The 26,768-nt window shown below is 40.1% G+C and overlaps 1 protein-coding gene across 1 annotated transcript in view; it reads left to right on the top strand.

Moving 5' to 3' along the window:
• The window catches only part of TSGA13 (testis specific 13), a gene marked incomplete at its 5' end in the record, with an annotated part of 39,161 nt that overhangs the window by 739 nt on the left and 11,654 nt on the right, over positions 1 to 26,768 (top strand). The window lies entirely within an intron of this gene.

Genomic DNA, 26,768 nt, shown 5'->3' with positions numbered 1-26,768 from the left:
TGACTGAGACAGATGGGGTCTTCTAGTCCTTTTTGGTGACATGTGGGCCATTAGCTATATTAACATCTTTGCAACAGGCAATCTTGCCTTATTACCCTGAACACGTATTCCATCGTACTCAGAGGACCACTATGTGTGCTCAGAGTCTGGACTATCCTGATGTAGTTCCTAGGAACTATGGTATAGAGGTTGTTCTTGTACAATATGTACATCCAGAGGTTCAGAGACTGTTTTTTTTTTTTTTTAAAGACTCCACATTCTGCTAGAGTTCTTGGAGGCCCATAATCTAACAAGGAAGCCTCAAGGGAAAGTAACAGAGTCACTCCAGTCAGAGTAATGGAAACCTCAAGGCCAGAATGACAGTCCTCTCTTGTGTACTGACTTGGGTCCCTCCTGCTTCTTTGGCTTCCCACTCAAGGGAGCTCCGAGGTAGAAGACTGATGGGTGACTGACTGTGAATATAAACTGGAATAAGATGCAGGTCACTAGACAAGTTGACAAGGCACTGAATGTCCTTCTTGGAAAAAGACACCTTCAGGGGAAAATCTATTTGACAACAGACATTTAATGCTCAGAAGTCAGGTACTGACATTCTGGAGCTTGAATATGTGCAAATATCTCTGAATGGGCTCTAGATAAGGACATCATTGATACAGTCCTGCAAGAAAATTCTTAGGGAGACGGGAACACCAAGGAAAAGTTCTTGCCACACCACAGAGGAGTACAAGTCAGGAGAATTAATGCAACCATAATTAAGTATGCTGAGAGTGTGTCACTGAGCATCACAAGTGAAAGGAGGGCTGCTGGTTGGAGTGGACAGAGATCTAAAGGAAAGCATGGGCCATATCAATGGCAGCAAACAATTGTGGTAGATGTTATATCTGAGCCAAGCTAAAGACCCACACAACAATCTCTATGAATCATCTGTGGCCAATCTTTTTAAGAGGCCATATGAGAGAATCAAAGAGATGAGTGGTAGGAAAATGACCTCTACTGAAGGCTATCAGGCATAGTTGATGAATTTTCCTTTAAAGCCACAAGGCACCAGATATTGCCATGTCATTTGGGGTCCCAGCAACAAACATCTGGCACATTCAGTTGGGTCAATAGAGGGAAGTTTAATAAAGGCACTGTCTTCAAAGGTGTAAGTAGAAATGAAGCAAGTATCCTGCAACTAGTAACTTGAGGTACCATTCCTAGACTTGAAGGAGCAAGGGCAGGGTCTTAGCAGCAGGTTACCACACCTGAAGAAAGAGAAAGAGAGAGCTGTGTAGAGAGAGTTACCTGGCAGGTGCAATGTTCTTCAGTTAAGGGGTGAAGCCAGCTTGTACAAGCCTGCCAGGAGGGAACCAAGAAAAAATTACCCAGCTGTCACTCTTCTCCTTCCCATGTTCTTACTTGCTCACCATTGGCCAAACCCAGCTGGAAGCCAGACAACAAGACAGTATTTTGACTGGCTCAGACTTCTGAGGATAAAGAAGAGCAGAGAAAGGTAGAGAGTGGATATGGAGGGATATCAAAAGATATTCAGCAAAATATCAATAATTTTAAAGGGCTAGAGGAATGCCAGTAGTCCTTTTTTCTTTTTAACTTGTTTAGATGACAGAACAAAATATCTATTCACTCAAAACAGGAGATCTAGACTACACATTATGGAACTCTATGTCTACATTACATTCCTCAAGAAGAGCAGTAACTATCGTGTGGTTAGCATAGCCAATAAGATCAACTTTGAAAAACATTACCTTTTACCAATTTATGATTTTAATGCTCTTTTATCCTTATTACAGAGCAAGAGCAATACATTTCCATTGTAGAACATTTAGAAACACAGATAAACTGAAAAGAGAAAACAAAATTTCCTGTAATCCCACATTTTAGCAGTACTAATATTATGGGATATGTTTCTTAAGTTTCTTAATCAGACCTTACATATGTATTTGTATACTTTTTAGCTTTTTATTTTGACATAATTCTAGACAGAGAAGTTTTGTGTAACAGTACACAAAATTGCCATATACCCTTCACAATGATCATCCAAATGTTAACCTTTTACCACATTTGCTTTATTCACCTCTCTCTCTGTGTATGTGCACGTGTGCACATATATACACACACAACTATAATTTATACACACATAAACATTTTCTTCCTGAATCATTTGATAGTAATCAAATTTAAAATCGAACAGAGGCAAGTTATGCCAATAACCTCTAAACCATCAATATCCCCAAGTGTACTGGGAAATCCTCAAAATTAAGAGAATAATAATGATAACAGAATGCTTTTCAAGGAATTGATCAGATCAGATCAGAATAGAGTTATGCAGTAATTGAACACCCTCAGACATTTGTAAATACCCTGCCATCATATTGCAATCCTGAGACAGGCTGTGAAGGGTCCTGTGTGACAGATACCCAGCCATGTTCCTATTTATGGGGATGAGACTCTTTAAACCAGGTTAACCCAAGAGAAATATTAGAGGGCTCAGAGAGGGACCTCAGGAATTCACCTTTGAGCCAGATCATGGACAGCCAGGTAACTGATACTCCATTCCAAAGGTTTTGTTGCTGGCATCCCATCTCATTTAGAGTGTATCATTGTGGAGAAGTCAGTTCTGGATGTACAACTGTAAATGCTTGCTATAGAAGATAGAGAAATTAGTCATTTCTGCCAGGACATAAGCAACCTCCCCAACTGTGGAACCACTAGGGAAAGAAGAGAAATTACCTTCGGTTTCCTGTCAGGTCCTGATTTAAGGATAATATGTTGGGACTTTGTTAAATAATTTTTTTTCCGGCTTAGCACATCACCTTGAGAATTGGCATAAAACAGAGCCAGATGCTAAAATGCCTTCCTGGATAGTTTTCTAGAGTTGGGCCTGTTCCCCTGAGGTGTACAGTCGAAGATATCAGATGGTCCAGCCTTCTAAAAGCCAAACAGCAAGAGGCTTAGCAACAGGGTCAAAGCACAGAACAGCAGAACAGCATTGAGTTGGATGTCAGTTGACAGGAGCCAAGAGAGTCCAACTCAGGCTTATCAAGGAGCAGCACTTGCCTATTGGATCCCAGACTTGGTCCTATTTTAGAAGAAAAATTGCATTATTTTCCTTATAAACTGACACAGGTTTCAGTTAATTTAGGAGACTGTCTCTTGACCAAAAAGACTATTTTAACATAGTAATTCCTTGCAGAGTGATTTTCCTGAGGATACCTACTGGTGTTCTATAAAGGAGGCTGGCAATTGGTAGTACAGGTGAATGTCTTCTTAGCCAAAGGACCACCAAGGGGCCTGCCCTGTTCTTTGAGATCAGGAGGGAAAAATGGAGGAAAGATGGTATAGGAGAGCTAACAAGGAAAAGAGAAATCCAGGGCCACTCCCTCCCCAAGTTCTCTGTTCCTGGAAGGAACTGCACGTGAATACCTCAAATGCCTGTGGGCCCAAGAGTTAGCTGCAGAGGGTGGATGAGATTGGGGGCTACAGTCTTCAGTGGGATTAAGATGCACACATATAAAAAGAATGTGATGGGAGGACCCCAGTTGGGAGGTAGCCAAGGGGAGAGTTTGAGAACAAATCTTCTCTCAGTGGAGCCTGTTGGAACTACAACCTTGTCCACACTATGCCCATAGACAGTGAGCCAAAGAGAGACATAAACAATCTCTTTGTGGACAACCCAAAAGGATCTACCCTTGCTATCCTTCCTCCCCACTCCATAGTCAGAGGAACATGCGCCAGGGAGAGAGGGGTGAGAGCCAGACTGCTCTGAATAAGGGGTTTAGGGGAGACCTTAAAATCACATAGAAGATTTAAGTTGTGAAATGAACAGCAAGGAGTCATAAGAACTGGAAATGACTGTTCTAATAGATGAATCGCCAGGAATTGTTAGGAAAGGAAGTTTCAGAAGAGTAGATTATGGCAGCCGCTAGGGGGAAAATTAATTTTATACCCAACAGTTGAGATTCTTCTCCAAGACATTAAATTTAACATCCAGACACTTATACCCTCCCTCTCCTAAGATGCCTAGATTCCACCATACTCCTCCTCCATTTCTGCCCTCTTATTATAGCAGCAACATTATCAAGGATCAAATGTACACTAACCAACATCATAACCTCTCTTTTAATCTGTTTTCCCAGTGGCATGAGGAGCCCCAAATGGTCAAGAGGTAGCCTCAGCTTCTAATGCAATGGGACCATTGTGGGACTTTTAGTATTAGGAGCTTTAAACAAGCAAAACCCAAAGCAGTGGAGAAGGGAAATAAGAACTTTGTAAGTGATGTGAGAATTCCACTCCTCCAACATTTAGCCTGATCCATGTATTCTGGCTTTGGGAAAAACAGCCCCATATATAGTCCTGGTTCAGAACATATGCCCTGACAAGCATCCCTATCTTATAAGTGCTCTCAATCATATAAGGTCTCCCTGCTGACACCGAAAATGAATCTTCAAAAACCTTTCTACCCAGTGACTTATGATGATGGTAAAACCAGGAGATCCCATGGGCATAATCAACCTTTTGCTCTATTACTTTTATGAAGTGTGAATTTCTTGGTCCAAAATAAAGTTATACGTAATATTGTGTTAGGGAATCAACGTTAAGTCCAAAAATGATGCTAATGGGAGAGAAAGGGCAGGCATGGAAAACAAATTCATATCCAGAATAAGTGTTTATTTCAGTATGGGGAAAGAGAAGTCCCTTCCATGACTGAAGGGATTCAGTGTAACTCATTTACCACCACTCACCTGAGTGTGAAGGTTCGGAGGTCATTACTGCTCACAGGTTGATAACCTGAAAAGAAAGAAAAAAATCATGTTATTAAGCCTATGTATAAACTTGAAATCTGCCACTATTTCACTTTGTTTATGAGCCCATTAAACAAGCTCTCAGTGCTGGGAAAGAAACCAACTGATATCTACAGGAGAGGTCATTTTATCTACCTGATAATTCAACCATCTCTGCAGTAGGAGCCTTTTGTTAAGCAGCCACAGGGAACATGGATATTCTTACACTCTGGGTTCATTCTGAGCTGTTCATTCATTCATTCTCTATCACTCAGGGTCCCAGCAGAGATAAATGGTACATTCAAATTAAGGTATTTCAAAGAGGTAACAAGGGTTATTTACAAAGGCATAGGCAGCATGTAGCACAAAGGACAGTATAGTACCCTAGCGCTGTTTCCACACCTAGACCCAAAAGCAGAGGGAAAAAAGAAAACGCAGAAAGATAAAGTCATATAGAGAGGGCTACCTGGAGGAAAGCTGTGACATTCATTTGCGATAACCCAATGGGGAGAGAGTCAAGGGACTATATCATTTGACTTAAATGTCCTTCTTCCCTCTCATCTCTTCCTAGGGTTCCTATTTATCAAACCCAACCAGTAGCCAGAGGACAAATGATGCAGACCAAACAGGTCAGCCTCCCAGGGCAGAGAATAAGAAATGGGCAGAGAGGTCGAAAAGACTAAAGAGTGGATCTAGAAAGGCACACAGGAGATATCCAGCACAAATTAAGTCAAAAATTATTTATCAAGTTTACCTAATATGTACCAAACACTACTCCAGATGTTGGGAACAGAACAGCCAAAAAACAGACAAAAACTCTTAACCTCATGGAGCTCATAAAATATATAGTATATAAAATATGCACAAGTATCAATAATAATGAGAAAATAAAGCAGGAATGGGATATAGGAAATATTGGCTGGGGAGGATTATCACAATCTTAAATAAGATGACAGATAGGGCTTCAGTTGAAACCTGAAGGAGGTCAGGAATTCATATCTGTAGATATCTTGAAAAGCAGACTATACATAGGGAATAGCAAGTGGAAGGGCTCTTGTGAGTACACATGGTATATCTGAGAAACAAAGAGAAGGCTAGTAGGTGAGTTGGACTGAGCAAGAGGGATATAGTATTAAGAGATAATAGCAGAGAGGTGAAGGAGTAGTGGAGGCAGGGTGGAGACCATACCATGTATGTAAGGCTTTGTAGGACATTGACAGAATCTTGGCTTTACTCTGAGTGAGATGGGAAATCATTGGAGGGTTTTAAACAGAGGAGCAGCATGATCTGACATTTGCTTTCATCATTATTCTGGCTGCTATGTTGAGATAGACTAATGTGGAGAGGGAGATCCAGGTTAAGTACAGGAGGCCAGTTAGGATAGGAGGATATTGCAATAATTCAGTCACGGGACAATGATGGCTTAGGCCATGATGGTAGCAGGGACAGTGGATGGTAAAGGTGACAGGATTTGCTGAAGTATTGGATATGGATGTGAGATAGAGCGAGGAAGTTGACTCCAAGGTTTTTTGGTTACTGGAAAAAAAGTAATTGCTATTTACTGAGATAGAGATTGCAAGAAGTTTGAGTTTGGTGTATTTTTTCCTGGGTGGATTTTAGGAGCTCAGTTTTGGACATGTTGTTTGACATCCCAGTGGAAATGTGAAGATGGATATATGAGTATGGATTTTAGGAGAGAAGGGGAGATTTAAACATGCATGGATATTTGTGTGCGGTGTGTGTGGTGCCCTGGAAACCAAGGAGAGGTAATCAGCTATGACAAATGCTGCTGATAGTTTAAATAAGATTTGAACCTAAAATTACCATTGGAAGAAGCAATGCAGGTGACATTCATAAGAGCAGTTTTAGTAAAGTATGGGGATGTAAGGTGGTTTGAAGTGGGATCAAGAAAAATGGGAAGACAGGGAGCTATACTTAATATTGACTTATACTCAATATCCTATGATAGGGCTTCCCTGGTGGTGCAGTGGTTAAGAATCCGCCTGCCAATGCAGAGGACATGGGTTCGAGCCCTGGTCCGGGAAGATCCCACATGCTGCGGAGCAACTAAGCCCGTGCACCACACTACTTAGCCTGTGCTCTAGAGCCCACGTGCCACAACTACTGAAGCCCGCGTGCCTAGAGCCCTTGCTCCACAGCAAGAGAAGCCACCTCAATGAGAAGCCCGTGCACCACAATGAAGATTAGCCCCCGCTCACCACAACTAGAGAAAGCCCGCGCACAGCAACGCAGACCCAATGCAACCAAAAATAAAAATAAAATAAATTTATATTAAAAAAATCCTGTGATAAACCATAATGGAAAAGAATATAAAAAAAGAATGTCTACATGTGTATAACTGAGTCACTTTGCTGTACAGCAGAGATTGGCACAGCATTGTAAATCAACTATACTTCAATAAAAAAAGTTTTAAAAAAAGAAAAATGGGAGGAGAAATATTGGAGATAGTAAATATAGACAAACCTTTCAAGGAATTTTGCTGAAAGGGAAGGAGAGGAAAGTGGGGTCAATATAAAGTCTTCTGTCTCAGTAAAGACAGAAGAAATTAAAAGTCTCTTTTTCAAACCTCATTGTCACCAATTCTCCAATCTTGGTCAACTAAAATTTGTCTCAGGGACTTCCCTGGTGGTCCAGTGGTTAAGACTCCACACTCCCAGTGCAGGGGCACGAGTTTGATCCCTTATCAGGGAACTAAGATCCCGCATGCTGCACAGTGCAGCCCCCCCCAAAAAAAAAATCTCAGAAATTAAGATATGAGTCTATATAAGAAAAGCTATCAACAAAATTTACAACATCAACCTTATACCACTAGTCACCAAAAACATTTGATTTTTGATAAACATCTATTTATGATGAAAAAACCCTTAAGAAAACTAGGAATAGAAATAGAAGGAAATACTTCACCTTGATAAAGTTTATATGTCAAAAACCAACAGCAAACATAATGAATGGAGAAACTTTAGACCCAGGGCAAGATTAAGATGCCCCCATCTCTGCTATTATTTATACTCAAGGTCCTGGCCAACTTTATAAGGAAAGAAAAAGACGTAAGTAGCTGAAAAACTGCCATTATCTGCAGATGATAGAATCATTGATCTAGAAGAACCAACAGAATCAACAAACTGTTAGAACTAATTTCTCTACATCAATAATAACCAACTAGAAAATGTAATAAAAATAAAACACTATTCACAGTAGCAACAAAAACTGTGAAGTAACTAGAATTAAATTTAATCCAGTATGCTTAAGACTTCTATGAAGTAAACTTTAAAACTCTAGTAAAGGATATAAAGAAAATCTAAGTAAACAATTTTATCCTCTTAAATGGTACAACTCCATAGAATAATAACTTATTTTGGAAAAAACTAATAGACAATATAAAGAAGATCTAAATAGATAAAATGTCATGCTTTTGGATGGTACAACTTTATATTATAACAATGTTTCTCTATATTCATCTATAATTTTAAGTAATCCAACTCAAAATTCCAGTTGGACATTCTGAAGAAGATGATAAGTTCACTCTTAAATATGAATAAAAATCAACTTAAAAAATACGAGTATTGGGAATTCCCTGGTGGTCCAGTGGCTAGGACTCCATGTTTCCACTGCAGGGGGCAAGGGTTAGATCCCTGGTTGGGGAAGTAAGATCCTGCATGCCGTGAGGTGCTGCCAGAACAAAAAAAACAAACAAGCAAAAAATGTGAGTATAGAGGTAGAATTTGCCATATCTGATATTAACAGAAATTTGGCACTTAATACCTGATGAATAAATTTTTGGCTCAAGAACAAACAGACCAGTGGAATAGAATAAAGAATTTAGAAACAAAAATTTATCAGAATCAAATGTATAACTAAAGAAGACTCCAAAAATTCATTGAGAAATGAAGATTGCTTTCTTGCTTGATTGATCAGTTGATTTGTAGATGATGTTGAGGAAACTGGCTCATTCTGTGGAGCAATATAAACTGAATTATTACCTAACATCGTCACTATATTGAGAAATACAAACTGGATCCTTACCTAACATCAAATACAAAGGGGTGTTCTAGATGGGTTAAAGACTTAAATGTAGGGGTAGGGGGAAAGTCACAGAAGAAAAATTCAGAGAATACATTTATATCCTAGGAGCAGGGACAGACTTTTTTTTTTTTTTTGCGGTACGCGGGCCTCTCACTGTCGTGGCCTCTCCTGTTGCAGAGCACAGGCTCCGGATGCGCAGGCTCAGCGGTCATGGCTCACGGGCCCAGCCGCTCCGCGGCATGTGGGATCTTCCCGGACTGGGGCACGAAACTGTGTCCCCTGCATCGGCAGGCGGACTCTCAACCACTGCACCACCAGGGAAGCCCTGGGACAGACTTTTAAACAAAATTTAGAAAACACAAACCATGAGGCAAAATGTTGATGAATTTGATTACATCAAAATTAAAGCTTTCCAAAAGTCCGATGAGGTACAACTTCACACTCACTAGAATGGCTACAATGTAAAAAAATTGGAAAATAACAAGCAAAGAGGTGGAGAAATTGAAACCATTGTACATTGCTAGTGGGAATGTAAAATGGTTCAGCCATTGTGGAAAATAGTTTAGTGGTTCTTCAAAAAGTTAAACATAGAATTACCATATGACCCCACAATTTCACTCTTAGCTATATATTCCAAAGAATTAAAAACAAGTGCTCAAACAAGTACATTGACATGCATATTCATAGCAGCCCTCTTCATAATAGCCAAAAGGTGGAAATAGCACAAATGTCCATCAATGAAAGAATGAATAAACAAAGTGTGGTCTACCCATAAAATGGAGTATTACTCAGCTGTTAAAAATGAAGTAGTAATATACGCTATAACATGGATGAACCTCCAAAACATACTAAACGAAAGAAGTCAGACACAAAACCATGTATTGCATTATATGACCTATCTAGAATAGAAACATTCATAGAGATCAAACAGATTGGTGGTTGCCAGGGCTGTAGGGGAGGCAGCATGGGGAGAAACTGCTTAATGCAGAAGGGTTTTACTTTGGGCTGATGTTTGGAACTAAATAGAAGTAGTAGTTGTATGACATTGTGAATGAACATGTCAGTGAATCGCTCACTTTAAATTGGTTAATAGGGACTTCCCTGTTGGTCCGGTGGGTAAGACTGCACGCTCTCAATGCAGGGGATCTGGCTTTGATCCCTGGTCGGGGAACTAGATCCCACGTGCATGCCACAACTGAGTCCACATGCCGCAACTAAAAGAGAAAAGATCCCACATGCCGCAACGAAGACCCCGCATAGCCAAAATAAATAAATAAATATTTTTAAAGATAATAAAAAAACCAAAATGGTTAATAAAAGTCTTGGTGGAAGTATTAAAAAAAAGCTTTCTATCCAGAGAAAAAAATTAATAGACAAATAATAGAATTAAAGAAGATTACTTGTACTCATAAAAACTGACAATGGATTGATATCTAGAATATACCAAAAAATTTTGCAAATGAACAAGAAAAAGAGAGCAATCGCAATAAAACAATGGCAGAAGAAACCAAAAGTTGATTAAGATATGAAGAAATGTTCACACTCATTAATAATCAGTGAAATGCAAATTAAAACAGCAATGAGATATTAATTTACACCTATTAAATGGGAAGAAAATTAGCAAGTTGAATGTGTACTAAGTATGTGTATGGGGGGATACATCTTAGATCATGTTCCACAGAAGCAGACGTTGAGATATGGACTTATTTGCCAGTGATGTAAACACTAAGGAAATCTTCCCAGGATGAACTGGTAAGGCAGTGGGGGATACAGGACAGAAAGAAGAAACTGATGCAGCCAAAAATGAATAAATAAATAAATATTTTTTAAAAAGAAAGAAAGAAATGGGACCTAATTAAAAGGTTTTGCACAGCAAAGGAAACCACCAACAAAATGAAAAGACAACTTATTAAATGGGAGAAAATATTTTCAAATGATATGACCACTAAGGAGTTAATATCCAAAATATATAAATAGTTCATATAATTCAATATCAACAAACAAACAAACATCCCAATCAAAAAATGGGCAGAAGATCTGAATAGACATTTTTCCAAAGAAGACATACAGATGGCTAACAGGCACAAGAAAAGATGTTCAAAATCTTTAGGTTGTTTCCATGCCTGGCTATTGTAAATAGTGCTGCAATGAACATTGGGGTACATGTTTTCTTTTGAATTGTGGTTTTCTCAGGGTATATGCCCAGTAGTGGGATTGCTGGGTCATATGGTAGTTCTATTTTCATTTTTTTAGGGAACCTCCATACTGTTCACTCCACAATTGATATTGGCTGTATCAGTTTACATTCCAACCAATAGTACAAGAGGGTTCCCTTTTCTCCACACTCTCTCCAGCATTTAGAGTCTGTCATACAGAGTGAAGTAAGCCAGAAAGAGAGAAATATCGTATATTAACGCATATATGTGGAATCTAGAAAAATGATACAGATAAATCTATTTGCAGGGTAGGAATAGATACGTAGATGTAGAGAAGGGACATGTAGACACGGGGGGTGAGGAAGGGGAGGGGGGATGAACTGGGAGATTAGGATTGACATATATACACTACCGTGCGTAAAATAGATAGCTAGTGGGATCATGCTATAAAGCACAGGAAGCTCAGCTCAGTGCTCTGTGATGGCCTAGATGGGTGGGATGGAGGTGGGGTGGGAGGGAGGTCCAAGAGGGAGGGTATAGGGGTATACATATAGCTGATTCACTTTGTTGTACAGCAGAAACTAACACAACATTGTAAAGCAATTATACTCCAATAAAAAAAAAAGAAAGGCTATCATCAAAAATTCTACAAATAACAAATGTTGGAGAGGATGTGGAGAAAAGATAACCCTTGTACAACTGTTTGTGGGAATGTAAATTGGTGCAGCCACTATGGAGAACAGTATGGAGGTTCATCAAAAAACTAAAAATAGGGCTTCCCTGGTGGCGCAGTGGTTGAGAGTCTGCCTGCCGATGCAGGGGACACGGGTTCGTGCCCCAGTCTGGGAAGATCCCACATGCTGCGGAGCGGCTGGGCCCGTGAGCCATGGTCGCTAAGCCTGCGCGTCTGGAGCCTGTGCTCCACAATAGGAGAGGCCACAACAGTGAGAGGCCCGCGTACCGCAAAAAAAAAAAAAAAAAAACCAAAAAAACTAAAAATAGATTTGCCGTATGATCCAGCAATTCCACTCCTGGGTATATATCCAGAAAAAAGGAAAACACTAATTCGAAAAGATACATGCACCCCAGTGTTCATAGCAGCACTATTTACAATAGCCAAGATATAGAAACAACCCAAGTGTCTGTCAACAGACGAATGTATAAAGAAGTTGTGGCTTATATATACAATGAAACACTACTCAGCTATAAAAAGAATGAAATTCTGCCATTTGCAGCAACGTAGATGGACCTAGAGGATATTATGCTTAGTGAAATAAGTTAGACAGAGAAAGATAAATATTATATGATATCACTTATACGTGGAATCTAAAAAATAATACAAATGAATGTATATGCAAAACAGAAACAGACTCACGGATATGGAAAACAAACTAGTGGTTACCAAATAGGAGAGGGGAGAGGGGAGGGGCAAATTGGGGTATGGGATTAAGAAATACAAACTACTACATATAAAATTGATAAGCTACAATGATATATTGTATAACACAGGGAATTATAACCATTATATTGTAATAACTTTTTTTTTTTGGCCGCGCCATGTGCAGTTTGCGGGATCTTAGTTCCCCAACCAGGGATTGAACCTGGGCCCTCAGCAGTGAAAGCACCAAGTCCTAACCACTGGACCACTAGGGAATTCCCAATTTTTAATGGAATATAATCTGTAAAAATACTGAATCACTAAGTGGTATACCTGCAACTAATATAATATTGTAAATGAACTATACTTCAATTAAACAAATAAACTAAGCCATTATTAATAAATTATAGCACCTTAAAAATAATAAAACACATTTTTTAAGTAGTATTGAATTTTGTGGAATGAATATAAATTTTTCTTAGATAAATAAGGATGGAAAATATTTTTATTGAGTGATATAGTTCTATAATATTGGTATTTAAAAGCAAGGAAACATTCATAATATTAACAAGCAAGATATTATGTGGGATATATCTGCAGATTCTTCTAGTAATTACCCTTAAACTTTCAATGTGCAGTTTTTACAAATTTAAGAAATATACTTCTGAACAGATGGAGTTAAAAAGGAAGACCGTTTACTTCTGAACTCTTCCCTGCCACCTTCCCTGCTATCAACCAGTATTTTGGTTACATCTTGTCTTTTTGGTAACTGTTCATTTTGATAGAATTTAAAATTTAGGGAAAAGTTGTAAGAATGGTATCTACCCTTAACCCAGACTAAAGAGCTGTGTACATTTTTCCCCCTTTGCTTTATCACAGGTTTTCAGAAATTTGAGCATAATGTTTCTCAGTCCCATTTTCTTTTTGTTTATTCTGCTTTGGGTTTGTTGAGCTTCTTGAATTGGTTGATTGATATTTTTCTTCAAATTTGGAAACTTTTCGGCCATTATCTCTTAAAATATCTTCCCTTCCCCACTTACCAGGGCCTCCAATTACACATAGGTTAGACCATTTGATATTGTCCTACAGGTTATGAGGCCTTGTTTATTTTTCTTATGTATTTCATATGTTCTCTATATGCTTCAGTTTGGATAGTTTCTTTTGTTATGTTGTCAGATTTACTGAGATTTTCTTCCTTAGTGTCTAATTTGCTATTAAGCCCTTTAGTGTAATTAGGTGTTGTATTTTTTTCCTATGGAACCTGTTAGACTCACGGCATTCAGTGATAAAAAGCCATACAAGCGGGCTTCCCTGGTGGCGCAGTGGTTGAGAGTCCGCCTGCCGATGCAGGGGACACGGGTTCGTGCCCCGATCCCGGAAGATCCCACATGCCGCGGAGCGGCTGGGCCCGCGAGCCATGGCCGCGGAGCCTGTGTGTCCGGAGCCTGTGCTCCGCAACGGGAGAGGCCACAGCAGTGAGAGGCCCGCGTACAGCAAAAAAAAAAAAAAAAAAAAAAAGCCATACAAGCATTTTTACTATGCCAAATATTCAAAAATTAGTGTTATTGAATGTCTTAATTGTGTGAATTGAAGTATCTGACCAAACAGTTTTTGAACAGGGTAATGTGTTTCTCTTCCATGTGTGGATATTTTCCCCTATATTAATTGAGGTTTTGATTGGGTTAGGTTTTAATCTCATAGAGTGTATGCCTATATGTTTTTTCTTTTTATAAATTGAGTTATGAAACTTCCCAGGAGAACTTCCAGAAGTGCTCATGGACCAACATAGAATCTCCTACATCCCCTAAAGGTTATCTGTGGGCCAACTCTAGCACCCCGTCAACTGGTGTCTCTCCCCTAAAGTCAAAGTCTCAGGTAAAAGTTAAAGTCTGTACATGTTGAGGAGCTGCCTAAGACTAGGCAGTAGGAAAGAAGAAGGAAGACTGTTCTCTACTCTGATCTCCAGCATATTGGTAACCACTCAAAGATGTCTGGACATGTAAGGGGTAGAGGCCAGGCATTGGGGAAATTGAATGGATTCCTTGCAGATCCAATCACGTAAAGTGCATAAGTTGTTTTAGTCACTACTTAGAGGCTATTTTCACATCCCAAATTATGAATTTGAGCACCTGAAATGCATGTAATAATGTAATAACTATTAATTTGATCAGCTTTCCAATAACTGTTTAGCTATATTGGCTAATTTAGCTATTTTCCCCTTAGCTTATATTTACACTGGCCCTAAAACTCAAAGTTTCTCTGTTACCTGCTTATGGATTCCTGAATCATCCCTTCCCCAAAGTTTTTATTCCCAGGAATCACCAAAGTCCCCCAGTCGTTCTCATTAAGGACTTCCTATTTGTTACCATCGGAGGGCGACTTTCAATAATTTCCTGGATCCAGGCTCCCTCTTGGGGTATAATTCTAAATTGTTCCTTAATATCTTTCCTTTCCTCTTCCATTAAACCTCTCTAGGACACAGTCATTTTCCCAGACCTACTATCATCAAAAACATCTCCCCAACCTTTTCCTAGCCTAGTCCCAAGTGTAAAAGCAGTTAGGTCCATATAAAATCAGAGAGATATTCTTTTCTTTTTGTATAAGACTAGTTTTGACATTTCAGATCTCATGTCTTCCCCTGAGTATCAATCTCTCTTCATTCATCTACTGATATGCCACTAGTTTGCCTTCTATCATTTCTAAAACTAACATTTTCAAGCCATAGTTCTCTCTTCATTTGAAACACCCAGTGGGTTGGCCCTGCCTGCTCATCAGGGCATTCCCACTGTTTCTGGACCAGCCTAACTCCATAAGTAAAGGCATGCCAGATGCAGGCTCCCTATTGTGAATTTTCGGCCTTTCCTATGGTGTTGTTTCATTCTTCTTGTAAGAATAGACCTCTTCCTCTTCATCTAGTCATGGCTATACTGCTATGGTATTCACAAATGTGATTGGCTCAAAACTAATAGACATATCAGAGCCAAACTGAGAGCACAGAGCAGAGGTGGGTAGGGAGGGAAATGCCTCAAGGAGGCTGTTGATAAGCCACATAAAACCCTTGATTCTGTTTCCATGCTGATTTTTCCTCACACCTACTTCTTCTTTAAGAACAAGATAAAAAGGAAGAAGGTTTGGGATGGCTATTTAGTACCACCAACAACGTGTAGCAATAATATATCAAGCCCCCAAACTCACATAGTCTACTTGGAATTTTTCAGCAGGGTTTTCAGTTACTCATTCAATCAACAAATATTTGCAGAGTGTCCGCTGTGTATCAAGTAGTACTCTTCCAAGCACTGGGGAGATAGTAGTGAAGCAAGCATGCAAAATCCTTGCCACATTACAGAGTACATTCTTCTAAAGGAGATGGATAATAAATTTAAAAGTATATAAATTCAGGTAAATTGAAGGGCTTTGAAGAATAATAAAGCATAATAAAGAGATAGAATTTCATTGGGAGGGAGTACCTATTTGGAGTGGCTAAGGAAATCCTGTCTTATAAGGTGACACTTGCCCAGAAAAAGGAATGGAGTGAGGGTGTAAGTCATTGGAAGTTCTTGGTGAAGAGTGTTCCAGAGACTAGAATTAACAAAAGCCCTGAAAGGGAATGACCTTAGTGTGTTCAAGGAATAGCAAGAGTTGCTGCCGTGATGGAGAGCCTAGAAGGAGATGAAGTTAGGGAGAAGGGTGATCTTGTATAATATAGTAAAGAGTTTGGGTTTTATTTTAAATGCGATAGGAAGTATTGACAGGGTTTGAGCAGGAAAATCCTGTAATTTTATTTTTACATTTAAAAAAGATCTATCTACAGAAATACATTTGCTTCTTTCCTTCCCCTTCTCCTGTGTGTTTAACACTGTCTCTGGGTTTAACCAAGTGTTCATGAGGACATAAGGGAAGCAGGCCCAACTTGCAAACTCAGGGAAATGGAATACTTGGACCATAGTTCATAGACTCTTTCTAAAAGCCTGAGAAAGATCACTTAGAATTCTTTCTTATCAAATGTCTTTGATTTCTTAAGGGAAATAGAGCTGATAAGAACTGCCAACAGGCATCTAATTTCTGCCTGACATATTGTTCACTCCCTAACATTACTTCCCCTTTTCCTCATCTCCTGCAAAGGAGATTCATCACAAAGAAAGCTGCAATTGTGTTTAGGCAGCCCATAGTGAAAGGAAGCTTTGGCTTGGACCAGGGTGGTTGAAAGGCAGTCAGATTTGGAACACATGTGGATAATGGAATCAATAGGTCTTGATGATGAATAGATTGGATGTGTAGTTGAGGGAATAAGAGGAATCAAGGATAACCCCAAAGCTTTCTGCCTGAACAATAGAATAAATGGCAGTGCCACCTCTTGAGATGGGAAAGACTGAGGGAGGAATGATGGGGAGGGAGAATCAAGAATTATTTTGAACTTGTCAAAGTCTGAGATATCCGTTAGCATCCAAGAGCAGATGTAAACTGCAGTTGCATCTGGTCCTCAACCAGAATGTAAACTCCAAGAGGATAGGGATTTTTGTCTGTTTTGTTTACTACTGTATTCTTGGAGCCTAGACGAGCCCCTGGCACATAGCAGGTTTTTTCTTTTTGTTTTTTTAAAATAAATTTATTGGGCCTCCCTGGTGGCGCAGTGGTTGAGAGTCCGCCTGCCGATGCAGGGAGTGCGGGTTCGTGCCCCGGTCTGGGAGGATCCCATATGCCGCGGAGCGGCTGGGCCCGTGAGCCATGGCTGCTGAGCCTGCGCGTCCGGAGCCTGTGCTCCGCAACGGGAGAGGCCGCAACAGTGAGAGGCCCGCATACCACAAAAAAAAAAAAAAAAAAAAAAAAAAAAATAAATAAATAAATAAAATAAATTTATTTATTTATTTATTTATGGCCATGTTGGGTCTTCGTTGCTGCATGCGGGCTTTCTCTAGTTGCAGCGAGTGGGGGCTTCTCATTGCGGTGGCTTATCTTTGTGGAGCACGGGCTCTAGGCGTGCAGGCTTCAGTAGTTGTGGCACGTGGGCTCAGTAGTTGTGGTACACAGGCTTAGGTGCTCCACGGCATGTGGGATCTTCCTGGACCAGGGCTCGAACCCTTGCCCCCTGCATTGGCAAGTGGATTCTTAACAACTGCGCCACCAGGGAAGTCCCACAGCAGGTGTTTGATAAATATTTAGTATTTGCTGAATGAACAAATAAATGAATAAATGTGAGTCTGAAGCTTTCATAGTTTGAAGTCCTGGCCTATAGCCATTGCTGAGCAGAATGATAAAAAGCAAATGGTGGCAACAAATACCATATGTTGGGCTTCCCTGGTGGCTCAGTGGTTGAGAGTCCGCCTGCTGATGCAGGGGATATGGGTTCGTGCCCCGGTCCGGGAAGATCCCACATGCCGCGGAGCGGCTAGGCCCGTGAGCCATGGCCGCTGGGCCTGCATGTCCGGAGCCTGTGCTCCGCAACGGGAGAGGCCACAACAGTGAGAGGCCCACATACCAGAAAGACAAACAAACAAATACCACATATTAATACCTAAAATAGTGAGAGAAAGCCGTGTCTGAGGGGCCTCTTCCCTCTATTAGAGCTCAAATTCAAATTTCTGGATTGGTCTGCCACATGGAGAAAAGGGAGACATGGAGAATAGAGGGCCAGAGCCTGAACAGAGGAATGAGTGAAACCATTTATGTGAACTTTTAATGTATAAGATCTCTCCAAATACAAAGGAAGTCCCAACAGTGATATGAATTTGCTTCTTGAGGGAAAACAAAGCGGAAAAGTGAGAAAGAAGAGGCTTCCTAAAGAGATCTTTCCACATTCCCAACCCCCCTCACCCTAAGTCTACAATACAAAGTATTGAAGTTTTTAAAGTTTTTGTCAGTATTGAAATTCAATATATGGTTTGGTGTGAAAATGTAATGTACAGGAAGACATATAGTTTGGTATGATTATGTATTATCCTACATCACTGTTGCTGGCTATCACACTATGAAAAGTCTGATGTTATTTGAAAGAACTGGAAGGATCGAGAAAATAAAAAGAGGGTGGGAGAAAGCTTGTTTGTTTCAGCCTACTGAGATGCCAATAAATCAGTGCTAATTGCCCAGAGTCTACCTTTTGTGGGTGAACTCAATCTTGACAATGAATTGTGACACTGTGTCTCCCATATCAGGGTAGAATTCTGTAATGCTGACAAATATTCTTCTCTCTTGGAGAGAGGCATCTTTATTGATCACATCTATTTCCTGAACCATTCTGTCTTACAGTTGGGTCTTTGATGCTTGGACTTATAAGCTAAGAATCTGCAACCTTTTTCTGTGGTGCCATTGAGCTAGATCAGGAGAAAGGCTCTAAAGATACAAGAGAATGAAATGTGTCAGTGGGGTTGGGAAGGTGCCGTGAATGGGAAAACACATCTTCTGCTCCTCCAGATAGCATCCCAGTCACAACATTTAGAAACTTGCCATGGTGAGAGGCTTCAGTCCCAAGGTTTTTCCTGAGACCACCTTCTATCCCTTACTGTCCATCCTGTATATTTTTAAAAACCCATTTTCTCCCCTTTTGTTTCTCCTTTGGCCCCCATATCCCTTACACTCCTGTGCTAAATTGAATGAAAGCTCTGTGTAGAGAGACAGCTTCCACTCTCTCTTGTGAGTAGATATCCCCATATTTTAAATAGACAGATCTACAAACAAATCTCATGGCCTTGAATTTCCCAGGTTCCCAATCTCCTGATCTTCTTCTTATGTCTCTATTTCTGGTAGTCTTTCTTAGCTCCATATTTATTCCACAGTGGCTATTGCTGCGGCTACATTCTCCTCTTCATAAAATCATTAACTCTGAAAGTCATTTTCCATTCATTCATTGCTGAATAATGCTAGTTCTGTTCAGATTTGATATTGATCAACAGATGAGATGAATGGATGTTTAAACCCTGGTCCCACTCTGCCCACAGATGGAAGGCAGGTTGCTAGGCAAAGCTTTCTGCCCAGGCTTCAGTTTCTAGCAGGCTTTCATTTTTGCTTTGCCATGGAGATAATTTCCTGAAACCCCTATTTCCTTGTTCGCTGGTATCTGAACCAATGTAGAACATTCACACTACAGCCTCAGCATTCAATGCAGCCAGGATGTTGAGGTATTTGATGTACCAAATATACCTCCTCCCCCTACAGGTTCCAAAGCAATTTTTTTAAAAATGCAAAAATCAAATAATTTCGAAGTATCTGTTTTTGCTAGAGGCTAGTTTGGAGTCTGTGGCTGGGACCTGAATATAAATTTGGCTTCTCAATACATCCCCCTAGCCCCCAGGTAACTTACCACATGTCGCTGGCAGGTTGTTTGGGAAAGCAAGGGCCAAAATTGGGATTACTTACCCTTGCTCAGCACTATATACCATAGATTTTCTTTTCAGAGAAGAAGGGAGGATGCTACCATACCAATACTTTTAAAAGGATAGAAGTTTCTGTTTTATAAGCAGTTAGAAATAGGAGGAGAGGAAGAAAATGGTTCCACAAAGAGTTCTTCCTGCCTCCTGCCCTCACCTAATACTCCCCAAATGCACTATGCCACCTCAAGCACCCCATCCTTACTAGCCAGTGTTTACCTGGGCTGTGAGGTCTCCATCCAGACATAGAAAGTTGTGGAGATGAAGGGATGAGAAGAACAATTCTTAGGTCCCATCATAGATCAACACCTAAGGGGTAGTAGAAAGGGATGACCAACCTGAGTTTTGGTGGATGCAGCTCCTGTGTTTGGAAAGAAGACAGTCAGGGGAGAATGTATGATACATTCACATTATCTTCTCTCAGATGGTCTCTGTTCAAGCAAATCCTGGCTTTGCCATGAACTCAAGCCTAGCAGGTTTTTTTGATCTGATTTATCTGCCTTATAACTGGTAGCATGGGCTTGCTTATTAAGCTTTGATACTTTTTGTGAGTTTTTAATCGTTTCTGTACCTTCAAAAGTTGCAGCTTAGGTGCTTTAAGGTAGAGGCTCTCCTCTCTTTTCTCATCTCTTCCCGTGATTCCTGGGGCTCCTTTCTCCTGGTTCTCCAACCTCTGGCCACTCCTTTTTGGCATTCTTTACACCATCCACTCGTGATGTTCTTCTTTTAGTGTTTGCTTTATCTGAGGCTCTGTCTTGTGCCTTAGTGTCTTTTCAGCCCACCGTTTCTCCTGCTTAAGCTCATTGACTCCAATAGTTTCAACTAGCATATATACTTGATGTTGATTCCCAAATGTGTAATTCTTTCCCCAAAGCATATTTTAAGCCATTTACTTGACACTGTCCCCACCTGCATCTCATACTCAGTGGACCAAAACCAAAATTCATCAACTGACTCCATCTTCTTTATGCTACATTTTAGTAAATTGCACCCACATTCACTCAGGTAACCGAGCTAGAAATGTGACTATAATATTCATGAGCCCATGGATCCAACCGGTTACCAAGTCTTATTAATCCCACCTTTCTAACATCTTTCAGATCTCCCTCTTTTATCCTTCTTCATTGCCACTACCTTACTTTAGACCTTATATCAGTTCAGACTTTTTTTTTTTTTGCGGTACGCGGGCCTCTCACTGTTGTGGTCTCTCCCGTTGCGGAGCACAGGCTCCGGACGCACAGGCTCAGTGGCCATGGCTCACGGGCCCAGCCGCTCCACGGCATATAGGATATTCCTGGACGGGGGCACGAACCCGCGTCCCCTGCAACGGCAGGCGGACCCCCAACAACTGCGCCACCACGGAAGCCCAGTTCAGGCTTTTTTGGTTGCAAACAACAGAAACAAACTGACTAATTTAAGCAAAAAAGGGGTATTTATTTGAAAAGACATTGGGAAAGCTCACAGAATTGGAGGGAAAACTGAATAACCATGCTTCAAGGAAGACTAGATCTGAGGCATTTCCGGGGACCTTAGCAAGTGGAGCTCAAACTTTCTGTCTGGGACACTGGGTAAGGTAACTCAGCTACAATCACCTTTCATCTCTCTGTCTTTATCAAACTTTCAAATTCCTAGTAGAGAGAATCTGGTTGGCCATCTTTGAATAAGTCATCCAGGGCTAGGAAACAGGGGTGAGTGGCAAAAATTGCCATAGGCCCTTCTCAACCCTTCCTCAATACTAACTAGCTTTCTCAAATGCCTCTGCATCTTTCCAATCTATAGTTCACACGGCCACCATTTTTGTATTTTACAAATATATACTGTTCAAAGTATCCCTAGTTAACATCCCTCCATAGTGCTTCATTATTCATAGAATAGCCTACAAGCTTCTTCTAGGGACTTCACTCTAGGATTTAGACCCTGGCTTCCTCTCTAGTCTCATCCCTTACTACCGTTTCATTAAATCTTTTTTTAAAATTAATTAATTAATTTTGGCTGCGCTGAGTCTTCGCTGCTGCGCGGATTTTCTCTAGTTGCAGCAAGTGGGGGTTACTCTTGGTTGCGGTGCACGTGCTTCTCATTGCTGTGGCTTCTCTTGTTGTGGAGCACGGGTCTAGGCACGCAGGCTTTAGTAGCTGTGGCACACGGGCTCAGTTTGTGGCTCACAGGCTCTAGAGCGCAGACTCAGTAGTTGTGGCGCTCGGGCTTTGTTGCTCCGCGACATGTGGGATCATCCTGGGCTCGAACCCGTGTCCCCTGCATTGGCAGGGGGATTCTTAACCACTGCGCCACTAGGGAAGTCCCTTCATTAAATCTTATGTTCCAGGCATACTGTGGTTACTGGCAGTGCTCCTAAACAAGACATGCTTTATTCTATGCTCATGTTTTTGCTTGTGTTGCTCCCTCTTTCTCAAATGCCCATTTCCTCTTCTTTTCACCTGGTTGACTCATACTCATCTGTCCAGACTCACTTTAGGGATTAGGTCCAAACCTCTCCCTGTCTCTTCTCATCCAGGCTAAGTGCTCTTCCTCTCTACTCCGCTAGCATCCTGAACTTCTCTCTAACATGCCCATTGCAATGTGTTGCATTCCACTCTTCCCTGGTCTGTCTTCTAGCTTAAACTGTGAGCTCCTTGAGGTCGAAGACTACATTTAATTTATATTTGGTTCCCATTACCTACGACAGTGCCTAATATGTCATAGATGTTTGGCAAATATATTGAAATAAACAAATATTGATTTTGAATGCCTAATGTATAAAGCACTGTGGGTGGAACAAACATAATATATATATAATTCATATTTCACTTTCAAGGAGCTTACTGCCTAGGGAGCAAACAACCTGCATATAAGAAGAGTATACGTAGAATAACAATTTACTATATAATTGCATGCACAAAAAAACAGTACCTGCAGGCTAGAATTTGAGATTAGATTGATGTGGAAAGTCTTCTCTGAAGAAGAAAGGCTTAAGTAGTAACATAAGTAAAGAAGAAGACTCAAATGGTTTGAAGAGGTTGGGGAGAGAGTTTTAAGTTTGGAGAATAAGAGAAATAAATGTTCACTATGTCTGAGGAACAGGGTAAAAACATTGGCTAAGGCAGAGGTTGATTAAGATACAATGAAGATATATCCTTACTGTATAGCACAGGGAACTATATTCAATATCCTGTGATAAACCACAATGGAAAAGAATATGAAAAAGAATGTATATATATGTAAACTGAATCACTTTGCTGTACCGCAGAAATTAACACAACATTGTGAATCAACTATACTTCAATAAATTTTTTTCAAAAAGATACAGTGAAAGGGTCAGTGTGTGTGTATGTTGGGGAGTCATAGGCTAGAAAAACAAACTGGAGCAGATTGTAGCAGATTTTGTTTGAAATCTTTGGACTTTTCATTCTCTGACTCCAACATAGAACACCTCAGCATTCTAGAATGCCTTTTCATCACAAATTCCCTGTGTCTCCTCTAGAATATTTTCAAAATGGACAGTTTCCATGTCAAGGAATTTCCCCTTCTTCCCTGAACTAAGCTTTCCTAATGTCCTTCAAGGTATTGTACACTCCATCTTTCTATTCTTATTTTAGATGTAGTTTTTGTGTTTGTGTGATGTTTTTCCCCACCCTGGGTTGCAGACAAACAGCACAAGCCTTATATCCCCCAATTTGTTGGCTCCTACTTATTTTAGTTTCAATATACATGTGAGCTGGACTCACAATTCCAGAAAAACTAAAGGTGAGAAAAGGGTGAAAAGCTTATTAGTCTATTTCCCTTGAAGGGAAGTTTCAGAGGTTAACTCAGTCTAGTGATAAACTCTAGATAGTCATATTTAGGGTTTGTGTCTAGACAATCAAACTAGACATAAACCCTGAGCAATCACCTATCAAAACTATTAACATTAATATAGATCTTTCCTCCAAACCCATAGGCTTTATAGGAGCTTGGGCTAATAGGCCTTATCAAAGCTCTACTTAATTGTCAGGGCCCCCATAATTTGATCTCATCCTACCTCCCCACTTTTATGTCTTACCATTTCAAACAACAACAGCAAAAAAACAAAAACAAAATAACCTTCCAGTCAGGACTAATATCTGGAAAAGTATGATTATATTGAGAGGGGAGGTATACATTAAAGGATGGCTACTCCTCCAAATTTCTCCCACAACTGACACGTGAATTAATTTTATTTCAGGTCTTTATATAGGTAAATCTCACCACTGTCGTGGAATTAGAACGTCACCTTTAAATCATTTGGTTAACTCTATTTTTACAGGTGAGGAAATTGAGGCCCCAAGAAATGAATTGACTTACCTAATATGTTAGCATGTATTTGTCATTATTGTTTCACATTTAACAATCACTTTCTCTTCCCTCCCCACATTTACCAACTAAACTTAAGTTCTTGAGGGCAAGGATCATCATGTCTTGTGCACTTTCTGCCTTCACAACAGCAGAATAAGTCTCCTCTTGTTTCCCACACAGGATCAAGAATGGGGCTGAGCACACAGAATGTGCTAAGAAAAGAATGTTTGGATTGAACTGAACCCCTGCAGAACGTGGACTATTTAGCGGCACTGAGTTTGGCCTCTGGTTGAATATTTGCCTTGGGTTGGCCCACTTAGCAGTGAACAGTAATGGGCCAAAGGAGACAGGCCAAGTGTGTAGTCTTGTTTGCCCAACTAAGTTATGAATACCTTCTTATACAGACTCATTTTGTAGTCCATATCACTTTGAACAGTACTAGTCACAGAGTAGACACTCATTAAAAACATTTTAATTGACCTACTGTCCCTGGATCAAAAATCAGATCTCGATCTGTGCTTCATACAGCAACTCGAGTAGCTTTATCAAAAGAAAAAGGCCGGGCTGTCAAATATGGACACTGCTGGGCTGAAGAAGCATTTTTCATGCAGTTTTATGCCTTAAATTGGCCTTGAACAAGAGTATCTGGGATCCTGTGCTGCCTCTTAGATACCAAAGAATCATTTTGAAAAGTGCTACAATAAAGCCTATAATATAGTGTTAATTATTAGATAACTTAAGGTAATAGGACACATCAAAAGGGCACCAACTCTATGATGTTAAGTGGGGGTGAATTTATTTTGGTCTACCCACAATGTGTCACCCTCTCTCCTGGGGACTATTTTTAAGACCTCTGGCCTGAGTTAATGATGCAGCTGGTGGCCAGCAATAGATGGAAGTGAGCCATCCTTGGATGGGATTTGATCCTGGATTTGGGATTATTTGTACCATGCTATAGCCCGTTGACCTATCAACTACATAGCTTGGCCATTTCTATTTTTCTTATTTTGGTCTTTACTCTGCCACCCTCATTTTTAAAGGAGAGAGGTTTAGTTGAGGTAGTACCAGGATCCTACTTAATTTAAGCTAGTTTAACCTCCAGGGAGAAAGCAGGCTATGTATTTTAAGTAACCCAATCTTACTGATGAGCATCTTTCACTATGTTAGGGCAGTAAATGGGTTTAGTAAGAATTGGTCAAGGAATCCAAAATACTTTGTTACTAAATATTGCAACTTTTGCCCCTTTTCTTCAAAGGGAACTGGTATCTGGGGGAGAGGGAGATGGGAAAGTAAATGAAAGTTTAGATTATGAGAATATTTGCCACTGATGATTGTTTTTATTACCTTAATTCTAGGTAGGGAAATTTAGATGTGGTTAGGTATATGAGGGAACCAGTAATCCAAGCTTGGTCATTAAGAATTGGAAATTTAGTTGTGAAGTTCGACTAACTGTATCCCTTCTCATGGAATCATTGGCTAATTATTGGCAAGGGCAGAGCTGTTTCCATGTGGAGAAGAGTGTGCAGGTAGACATTCAAAACAGTAGGTGGTCTTTGAGGGTATTATGATTGTCCAGTTGCCCAAAAGAATTTGCTTAAGCAGTCTACTAGACCAGTTCCTTGAGTGGTCTAAAACCCTTATTTTTTTTTAATTGAGGTATAGTTGATGTACAATATTATATAAGTTTCAGGTGTACAACATGGTGATTCACAATTTTTAAATGTTATATTCCATTTAAAGTTATTATAGAATATTAGCTATATTCCCTGTTGTACAATATATCCTTGTAGCTTATTTATCTTATACATAGTAGTTTGTACCTCTTAATCCCCTACTCCTATCTTGCCCCTCCCCCCTTCCCACTCCCCACTGGCGACCACTATTTTTTGTTCACTATATCTGTTGTGTGAGCCTGTTTCTTTTTTGTTATATTTCCTAGTTTGTTTTATTTTTTAGATTCCACATATAAGTGATATCATATAATATTTGTCTTTCTCTGCCTGACTTACTTCACTTAGCATAATACTCTCCAAGACCATACATGTTGTCGCAAATGGCAAAATTTCATTCTTTTTGTGGCTGAGTAGTATTCCATTGTACATACATACCACACCTTCTTTATCCATTCGTCTGTTGATGGACCCTCAGGTTGCTTCCATATCTTGGCAATTGTAAATAATGCTGCTATGAATATTAGGGTACATGTATCTTTTTGAATTAGTATCTTCAGGGTCTTTTTGGATATATACCCAGGAGTGGAATTGCTGGGTCTCATGGTAGTTCCATTTTTAGTTTTTTTTTAGGAACCTCCATACTGTTTTCCATAGTGGCTGCACCAATTTACATCCCCACAGTGTATGAGGCCTCCCTTTTCCCCACATCCTCTGCAACAATTGTTATTTGTGTTCTTTTTGATAATAGCCATTCTGACAGGTGTGAGGTGATAGATTATTGTGGTTTTAATTTGCATTTCTTAAAACCCCTATTTTAGAAGAAATCAACTTATCAGTTGTCACCATGTCTTCAAGAGGTCCCACTTGATTAACTCTTCAAACTGAAGAGCCCAGCATGCAGGCTGAATAATGAGTCCTGTTCTTTACTACCCATACATATGCAATTAGTGGTCACCCAAACTTGGCTCTTCTAAGTCATGTCCCCAAACTTCATTGAGGGAGGTTGAGAACATGTAGAAGACCAAGACTCTGAGTAAGAAAAAAATAATTCGATATTCTGCCTCTTT

This window comes from Mesoplodon mirus (genome assembly GCF_964341445.2).
Source record: "Mesoplodon mirus genome assembly, chromosome: 9".
Lineage (NCBI taxonomy): Eukaryota > Metazoa > Chordata > Mammalia > Artiodactyla > Ziphiidae > Mesoplodon > Mesoplodon mirus.
Note: the sequence above shows the minus strand (reverse complement) of the source record. Positions and strands in the feature narration are given on the sequence as shown.